This window comes from Balaenoptera musculus, chromosome 13 (assembly GCF_009873245.2).
Source record: "Balaenoptera musculus isolate JJ_BM4_2016_0621 chromosome 13, mBalMus1.pri.v3, whole genome shotgun sequence".
NCBI classification, from domain to species: Eukaryota; Metazoa; Chordata; class Mammalia; order Artiodactyla; family Balaenopteridae; genus Balaenoptera; species Balaenoptera musculus.
Genome location: NC_045797.1, coordinates 72,440,138 through 72,449,922, shown reverse-complemented (window position 1 = coordinate 72,449,922; position 9,785 = coordinate 72,440,138). Strand labels below are relative to the sequence as shown.

Genomic DNA, 9,785 nt, shown 5'->3' with positions numbered 1-9,785 from the left:
CGCCCGGGCCCGGCGCGCGGCTGCTGGGTATCCCTCGGGCCCGGGGAGCAGCGCTGGGTGCCCGGCCGGGGGCGCCCCGCCTCCCCCACCCTCCGCCCCCGCCCACTCGGGCGCCCGTGATTGGCTCCGCCCGCCCCTGGCTGCACGCCGCAGCCCGCCTCCCTCGCAGCTAAAGCAGACGGTACCCGGAGCGGAGCGAGCCAGAAGGGAGCATGGTCCCCGCGCCGCGGCCGCGCCAGCCCCCGCGCCGCCGCCGTCCCAGCCGCCGCGGATCTAGCTGCAGCTCCAGCCCCGGCCCCGGCTCCGCAGGGCCCGCCCGCAGTCCCGGCGGCCGCCGCGCCTGAGTGCAGCCCCCGCCCGGAGCCCGAGCCCCGAGCCCGGAGCCAACCCTAGCCCCGCGGCCGCCGCGGCTGCGGGGAGAGCGGGGGGGCGATGCTGCCGGAGCCGCCGCCGCCTCGGTGAGAGCCGCGCCGCGCCGCGCGTAGCCGCACAGGCTGACAGGCAGAAGGACTGACTTCCCTCTCTCGGGCATCCTTCCTGGGCTGCCGGGAGGCGGCGGCGGAGGAGGAGGAGAAGGAAAAGGGGGAGAAGGCGGAGAGCAGGAACGCGAGGAGGTGGACCTGGATCCGTTTCTCCCGGCCAGGACCCGAGCGGCCCCAGCTACAGCTACCCGCAGGCGCCGTCCCCTATCCATCAGCCCTCCTGCGCCCACTCGCGACCCCAGGCTCTCTGCGCGTCGGACCGGGGCCAGAGCCGCGCGGCCGGAGGTAAGAGCCAGGCTAGGGCGCCAAGGATGCGGCGCCGGGGACCCAAGGTCCTGGAGGCTGCGTGGGGCCGGGCCGGGCTTGGGAGCGGGGCCCGAGTACCCGGAACGCTGGGCTCGGCTCCCGCGGCGGCGGCGGCGGCGGCAGGAGCCTCCCGCGTCTGGACTCGCAAGGCTGCAGGAGCCCTTGCGCCTGCGCTGCTCCAGGGGGGGGAAAAAAGGCGGGGGGGGGAAACTTCCTGCCCCCGGGTGTGTATGCACAGGGGCTGCCCGGGGCCAATGTCGCTGTGGTAGGGGGCCCTGGAAGCGAGTGTGACCCCCACCCCCAGCCGAGGCAGTTCCTCGGCTGGGCCCGACAGCATGCGTCCCTCTCCAAGCCACCTCCCCTGAGCGGCCCAGGGCCCGAGCCGGGCTGGGGGCCAGGAAGAGGCACCGGAGGGCTGGACCCTGGGGGCGGCCACGCGTCCGGCCTTTGGGGAGGTGCGCGCCTCTGTGCAGCGGGAAGCCAGGTTGGGGTTTCTGACCCCTCCCGTCCTCAGACCCGCATTTGGGGACCTGGTCTCTTCACTCAATCCCAAGTAACTTTCGAGGTAGAGGAGCGTGAAAACCACAGGGAGGAAACCCATACAGACCTTGTTGTGACCCGCCTTCCCTTAACACCTTGTGGGTGCCAGCGTGTTTTGGGGGGGGCGCGGAAAGGAGAGCGTACGGGGCTGGTGAAGCGGCTAGGATGTGTGTTGGGTGGGGAGGGGTTGTTTATGTGTGGGATAGTGTGGACGGGGAGATGTGTAATGTGGGAGCGTGGACGCGCGCCCCGACTGCCGCGGGAGGTGCCAGGTGGCAGAGGGCTCACGTCCGGGTCTCTGTGGCCTGGAGCGAGCCGAGAGCGCGAGGGTTATATGCGGTCGCGGCGCGAGTGCGGCCGCTGGGCAGTGCGGGTTCTGGGCCCCGAGGGAGAGGAGAGCTTGCCCGGGGTCGGGAGAGCAGAGTCGAGAGCCCGGATAGGTCCGAGGCAGCTCCCGGGCAGGTCGGGTCTGCGTTGGCTGGGAAAGGCGGAGACGCGCTTCCTGCCTGCAACCAACGGTGATGGGGCCAAAGCGCGAGTCTCGGATGCCTGGGTCCGCTAGCTGAGAAGCCAGTTGTCGTTCCTGAGCTCTGGAAGCCAGTGGTAGACACGGTCAGTTGGTCGGTCCCCCCCGCGGGTCCCTAGGGAGCCGCCGCCTTTGCCATCCCTGCCGCTCTGCAAACGCTCTCCTCTCTCTCTACGGTGCTTGCGCCGCGGCGCGCCCGGGGCGAATCGTGGACGCAGGTATTTATGCAGCATTAGACGAGACCTCGGCGCTGGAGGGACGGGACCGCTGAGGACGCCGATCTGCTGCTGTCCGCGAAACTTCCACTTCGTCAGCTCAGGGAAAGTCAGGCTCCACTGCTGCAGGCTCCAGCCTCTCACCAGCCGAGCTATGCTGGGACTCCTCTTGCAGTGACAGATCTGTCCTGGTTACAGCTGTATTTACCCTAATTTCAGTCGCTTTAAAGTCAACCGTCTCCTCACTACAGAGTTCCTTTTCTTGCCGTGCGGTCTTATCTCCAACTCAGCCCTGGGAGGGCAGATTTAAGGAATTATTTAGGTTTAGGATGAATGACAGCAGATTTAATTAGCCCACCTCATTCGTGATGTTTTTAAAAATTACAATGGAGAGTGCAGAGCTACTTTTTCACTCTTTTGGGGGGGGGAGGGCATGATGAACAACTTTATTGATTGTTCATCCCGACTCTTGGCCAAAACGTCGGGTAATTCACAGGTGAATACTTTAAAGGCTGGTTGGCATGTATGTATTTGAGTAGTCACATATTCTTGTCATTTATACTAGTATGGAACTGTGTGCCACTGGTGAATATAGTCTCCGTCCGGTACATTGTTCTGAGTGCAGTTGATTTATCATCCTGCTATAAATCAGGGAATTACTAGCATATGTGCCCTTAAACTCTATATGAATTTAATGGCATTTAAATTGGTTTATGGGCTGATGTATTTAACCAATTTTAATAACTTTTCTGCACAAGCATCTTATAAACCGTGTTTGTCCATGATTAAGAAAAACATTTTCTTCTGTTCAGTCTCTCCATTTCTAGCACAGTTAACAGAAATTTATAGGTCTCCAACTTTCATTTGCAAGCAACAATCCAAACGAAATACCTAGAGTTGTACTGAAATAAAATATCCTATGGTAGCCATGGTAACAAATAGATTAAGGGTTACTGGTTTTCATGTGTATGTGAGGGAAGTGAGGAATCTAGGTTGTGTCTTTTTAATTATGCTTCTAATGAGTGGTGGTCATACTTCAAGTACTCAATGCGGGAGATAAACAAGACTGAGAATTCAGTTTTGTGAGAGGTTGATTGGAACAAAGACTAGTAGAGCCCAAGAGAATGACTTCTGCTAACTGCAGCTCCTCATATCCAAAAAGCAAATGGATAAAACCTTTTTTGTTTTTCAAGTAGATGAGAAATGAGTTAGTCCCTTTAAGAATAGAAAATTTATTTTCTACAAGAAAAGGAACCTTTAAATCCAGCCCGTGTTTTCTAGGAATAAACATGTTAGAAGTGTGGATGTTGCTGTGGATTGTCACAGTTGTTATCAACACCTGTCAGTCTAAGTGAGGCATATCATTAGTGTATTCAGATCTTGCCTGTTTCAATATTCATGCATTTCCATGGTGATCCGTTCCATTTTTGTTTACTTAGTCAACCTTATAAATCTTTGGCGTCAATTTCAGTTGTGCCATCTTTTTTTCTTTCATTTATCAATTGATTTGGCTGCAAATCATTCCCAGTTTAAAGCGTTTCCTTTTTTTTTTTTCTCTCTCTCTGTCTGCTACTTCCCAAAAGTTTACACTATTCCTGGTTGCACACAGATATAAAAGGGTTAAATTTTTTTAATCGACTCAAATAACACCACTGATGCTAATGTAGTTTTTTAGCATCTCATTTGATATGTGTGTGTGCATGGGGTTTTTTTTGTTTGTTTGTTTGTTTTTCTTTTTTCTTCCAGCAGGCTTACCCTAAAGCTTTCTCACTTTATGGCCTGGAGATGTCAATCCAACCCAGCAGAATTGACTAAAGATTTCCCTCCCTTCCTTCTTTCCTTCCTTCCTTCCTTTTTTCCCCTCCTACCCTGTTATGGTTCAAGGATTCTTTATGTCTTCAGCTATATCTGGCTTAAACAGACTTCTGGACTTTTTGTGCTGGAACAAGCCTGTCCTCCTAGGATCTTTTCTCATCCGGTAGTAGCCAAAGACAGAAGGTTCTGGAGCATCTGAGGCTTTTTCTGAATACGATATACGTTTAGTCACAGCATATAGTGTCTCTAGGATCATTGTAACATTGTAAGTTCACTGAACAGGAAGCTTTGCTTAAATGCGAGTGATGATTTTGCTCACCCGCTTTCAACTTTGCTTTCTAATGATGCAGTCCCATGCTAATCACACCCTGTATATTTCAGAAATATCAAGGCAAGCATTAGCACGCTACTGACTTATTAGGATCAGGCAAAATAATTGGAGCACTTAAGTTCAAAGTCAGATGGAGAAACGGAATCATAACCAATCTTGTGATTCTGTAATCGGTCAGCTAAGTGCTTACTTGGGGGTAGGGGGAAGAATAAACACCATGAATAAGAAATCCAGCCTTTGGTTGTGGTGGGTGAGGCTAAACCAAAGCAGAAACCATGTGGGATGACTGGAGAATAAGAGATCTCTTTGCAGGGAATTCCCTGGTGGTCCAGTGGTTAGGACTCAGTGTTCTCACTGCTGGGGCCCGGGGTTCAATCCCTGGTGGGGGAATTAAGGTCCCACAAGCGGCGCGGCAAAAAAATGAAAGAAAGAAAGAAAAGAAATCTCTTTGCAGACAGATAAGTCACATGTAAACCCAAATGTTTAGAAACTGGAAGAATGTAGTTTATGCAGAAGATGGTCATTTGTTATTACTCAGGAAATCGGGATTCATCTCCTAACATGCTAAAAAAAAAAATAGTCTGAATAATTTTGGTTAAGAAGGAAAAGTGTGTCAGAATTTTTTACCTGCCTGCTGAGATCAAGGTCACTCTGAAAGCAAACTCTGGTTCTTCCTACAACAGCTACCCGCTTACTTTCCTGAAGTCCTAGGTCAAAAAGGTAGTCTCTGCTTTCTTTAAGGAAATCACTTGAAACCAGGGGAATTGAAGCTGAAAAAAAAAAAAAAAAAAAAAAAGATGAGGTAGGTTGATCATTGGAAGTAGCAACACGACTATTTGTGAAATAAACTTTATTGTCTTGGGGCTTCTCCACCTTTAGGGAGGGAAAGGGAAGATTTCTCATTTCCCATGAGAGAGGATATCTGCATGAAATTCACATGGTTTGGACTCTTGACTCTGCAGCAGGTGATGATGATTCAGAAACTAGAACAGGGATGGTTGAGCATTGTGAAAGTGATCTGGTTTGGGCCAAGAGGTCAGCTCCCCAAACATTCGATGACTGCCATTGGCCCCACAGGTGTCAATTTTTTGTAATTATTTTCTAGAGTTTTGAAATTTTTAAATCATTGACTCTTTTAAGGATATATGTGTGTGTATGTATGTACACACATATATACAAATATATATAAAATATGTATATATACACACATATATACAAATATGTATTCTGCCACTTTATTTTTTTAAATTGTGGTAAAAAGAAACACATAACATAAAATGTATCATCTTTACCATTTTTAAGTGTACAGTTCAGGAGTGCTGATATTTATATTGATGTGCAATGGATATCCAGAACTTTTTCATCATGCAAAACTGAAACTCTATGCCGATTAAGCAGCAGCTTCCCGTTTCCCCCTTCCCCATTCCCTGGCAACCACCATTCTACTTTCTGTTTCTATACATTTGACTACTTTAGATATCTCATGTAAGGGGAAATCTTACAGTACATGTCTATGAACATGGGTGTGCAGATATCTCTTCAAGATCCAGCTTTCAATTCTTTTCCATATATACCCAGAAGAGGGATTGCTGGATTCTCCCACTTTTTACATGGATATGTTACACTGATCCTCTGTTTAAGAGACATGGTGAAAATGTAGTCAACAGAATACAGTCAGAGGAAGAATGCAGTAGATGTGACTGACATTTGTTCTTCCTTTTCTGTGGGTACATTTCCTCACAAGTCTCTCCAATCTCTTATGTTTTGCTTTTAGGGCTTGCCTGAGTTGCAGTGATATGGCACAGTGGGTAAAGGCATGGGCTTAATGTCAGAGTTGAAGTCCAGTGCTTGGTGCCTACTAGCTGTGTTACCTTGGAAAGATCCTTAATCTCAGTAAGCCTCCATTTTCTTTTATGAAAATGGAAGGAATAATCGTGGCCAAGATAACTCCGGTAAAACCTGCATCACAGTGTCTGTCTGGCCTATAGAAGTGCTCTAGAAAGGAGAACTTCGGTCAAGTAGTTGTGATAGAAAAGGCAGCAGCAACCCCTGGAGATCTCAGAAACCATAGACACCTATCCTGTTAAATTTGATCATACATGTTTTCATAATATGCCAGGGTGTATATAAATACATTGTATTCTGTGAGTCTCATTAGCAGGACTTTATTCTGAAACGAGATTTGCATCACAATTACAATAGCTAAAAATATCCTTGAGTGGATTTGATATATGAACTTTTAATTCCATTGTTAGTATCATAATTTTAGAGTTGATGTGGATTTTAGAGGTCAGCTAATCTATTATTCAATCACCAAACCTGTATCAAGCCCCAGTAATATAATAATAATAGCTTCCAGTTATGGCTGACCACTATATTTTAGTACTTTACATACATTACCTCTAATCCTCATATCAACGATGAGAGGTAGGGATTATCCACATTTTGCAAATGAAGATGAGGCTCAGAAACATAATCAACTGGCCCAAGGCCATGAATCTAGCCTCACTGTACATCTGGATTTGAACCCACATCCATCAACTACCAGTCTGTCTTGTCTTTTCGGTGTGTGTATGGTGGGGCGGGTGTGAGACTCCAGACTGGATCTCGATGCATTTGCACCACTACACGCTGCCTGCTATGCACCAGGTACCGCGCTGTCTGTGCTAATTAACATTTTAAGTAAAATAATTCTACTAGAGGGAACGTGAACTTTAATAAGAATATTGACCAGGTCCAACATTCACAGTACTTTGGGATTTGCTTACCTGCTTCCATTTCCTCTGTCTCCTGGAACACTAAGGAGAAAAACTTTTAGATGTTTGAATGGCAGCTGTTTCCATGTTGAGCCAGTGTAATAACTAAATAGCGAAGTAAGGAGTAGAAACAATGTAGAGGGGATTAAGGATACATCCAGGACCGCTGAAGACTGATCTGGGTGTGTTCACTTTTGAATCCCAGTGCCTAACACAGTGCCTGACGCAAAACTTGATAGTAAAACTATTTGCCTGGATAAATTTATGCCCAGAGAAGGTGTCAGGTAATAGACATCAAAGGCTACTTTTTGGAGTTCCTTTTCACTCAGTTAGCTGTGTAGCTGTATCTTCATGGTTTTTCATTGTGTGGAATTTTAGATGCTGTATTTGGGCATATATCTATTAAATATGCTTGTTGATGAATTCTGACTAATCTAAATGGAATCTTTTAGGATTTATGACTTGAGACTTGAAGACTAATTTTCTTGGAGCTTCTTCATTCCAGTGATAACTCGAATCTATTTGGCACTTGTGAGAGTCGACGCAAAGTCCGTCCTAGCCCGTCCTTCATATTACACTTACTTGTGAGGTGTTGTCCCCACTTAGATTTTTTAATTTGTGGCATTTCATAAAAGCATTGTTTTAAGGGAAAATAAAACACCTTGCAATCATAGAGACCACTATGAAAGGTCAATAACACTGTATTTTCCAATTTCTGTCCTATTTGAATTCTTTGGGGGGGAGCGGGTTGGTTGGTTGGTTTTGGGGATGGATAAGAGGATGTGAACAGAACCTGGGGCAGACTCCACAAAGATGTGTTTGCTCCCTGTTTTAACTCTTCTAACCCTCATTCAGGCAAGGAATGACTTCTCCAGTTTGAGATTCACTGTGAGAAAGGCATGGCTACAGTGCCTTTGATTGAACTTGTAACTGAGTGATCCCACAGGAAATGATGCTGGGTGAGGGTGCGGCTCAGCTCCAGCACCTCCCCCTTCCTTACTCCTGGGCTTGTTTCTCCCCTCAAGGTAAAATCAGGCAGGAGGCTTTCTGTTTCTTCAGGCATCCCTGCAAAGCTCTTAGAAGCAGGGTCAGTGGTGGGGACAATGAAGCAAGAACAGACAAGAGAACTCTCTGTCTTGTGAAAAGCAAAAGCTTAGGCCAAATTAGAGACCTAACAGTTGCCAGATCATCCCTGTTTTCCTTTTGGATATTTAGCAACATTGAGAAGTAGTGGGGAAAGGTGAAACGTGCATTTTAAAAAACAAAACAAAAACTTACCTTTCTCTTTTATCTTCTCTTTTCAAATTTCCAGCTTTAAGCATTTGCTTTCGGATCAAAACTGCAGCTGAACTTAGCCTCCTAAGGAACTGTAATGATATATTCATCTCCTGGTGCTTTTAAGCAAGTATAGACTCAGTAACTGTTTACTGAGCAGGTACAATGGAGAGAACGGTTCCTTTCATGCGGCATCTCTTTTGTTGCTCACCTTGTGATGTGGGTGGCTTTATTCCTATTTTGCAGATGAGTTCTAGAGAGACAGAGCATTTGCCTGAGGTCAGATCAACAAACACGGGTGGCTGGGTGGGTTAAAGGGATGCACAAGCCTGGCCTCCAGACGACTGCCAACCTCTAAAGAAGGGAGAGAACCAGTATTCCCTTTCATACAGAATATAAATTGCTTATTAAAATAACAATATATACACACTTAGCCACATTGCTCACTGATTACCACAGTTGACACAATAAGTTGAGGTCCAGCTAATTTTATTTTAAGGCTTGAAATAAACCTGAAAGTGAGACCCGTCAATATGATTTCAAATTCCTTCACACTGCCATCATCGTTTGTAAACTGAACAAAAGTTCGATTCTGAGTTTATCTTGAAGGCTTAGGTCTAACTGACTACTTATCCTTGTGGTCAGAAGGCTTCTTAGGGTGCCCTGACTTACATGGATGAGAATCAAATATTCGAGGATTAAATGGCTTCCTGTTTACAGTGCTTAGAACAATACCAGGCATATCGTAACTGCTGTCTACGTGTATGGGTGGGTTGGTTTCTGCTCCAAATCATGTGAACAGGTGGTTATTTCTGGATTCATTTTGGGAATCACGACCTCCTTGAAGGCAAGGACCAGCTTTGTCTTTTGGCCTTGGGCTTGACACATGTTGGGTACTCACTGTTCAGATGCCCTGAGATGTGGCCCCGACCATGAGCTCCCAGTCAACTCAGAAGCCCGTGGCATGTGGAGAGCAGGTGGAAGAAGATCAATGAGGGTCTAGTCCAGCAGTTTCCTGTGAAGTTCTGAAAGACAGACCACAGGGAAAGAACCTGATCCTGAACGCTGCCACGGGCATCCACGCAGTTCCACCCGGGCACCTAGGTTGGGCACTGCTGCTGCAGGCCAGGCTATCCAGGCCAGTAGAAAATGATGCTACTCTAGCCCTGGTCCTCATGCTGCCAGACCGCAAGTCGGTTACCAGCCTGAGACAAGATAAAACGGGAGTAAGCATTTAGAAACTTCTGTTGCATTTGGCACTGCCTTGACAGCCAAGAGCGTGATCCTTGGGCTCCTCTCATTGAAGGTGTGGACCAGTCTGGGGCCACGTCACACTCCCATGTGCGTTGCAGTGTGTGGTGTGAGCTGTGGTCTAGTCGTGCATGCTAAGACCACATTTCGGTTCTTAACAGATTGGAGATACAAATAAAACCCCCAAACCTGGTCTTTCACCACAGATAGGGGTAGAGGGCAGCGTGGGAGCCTAGATGCAGTTGTCTTGCCAAAGCACGTGCAGTGATTTTCTAAAGCTCTGATCTA

At 47.7% G+C, this 9,785-nt stretch overlaps 1 protein-coding gene across 1 annotated transcript in view; it reads left to right on the top strand.

Moving 5' to 3' along the window:
* Positions 1-411: 411 nt before the first annotated feature.
* The window catches only part of KLHL29 (kelch like family member 29), a 313,708-nt gene continuing 304,334 nt past the window's right edge, over positions 412-9,785 (top strand). The window contains 1 exon segment of the mRNA XM_036874037.1: positions 412-767. The gene's annotated coding sequence lies outside the window, so the exon portion shown is untranslated.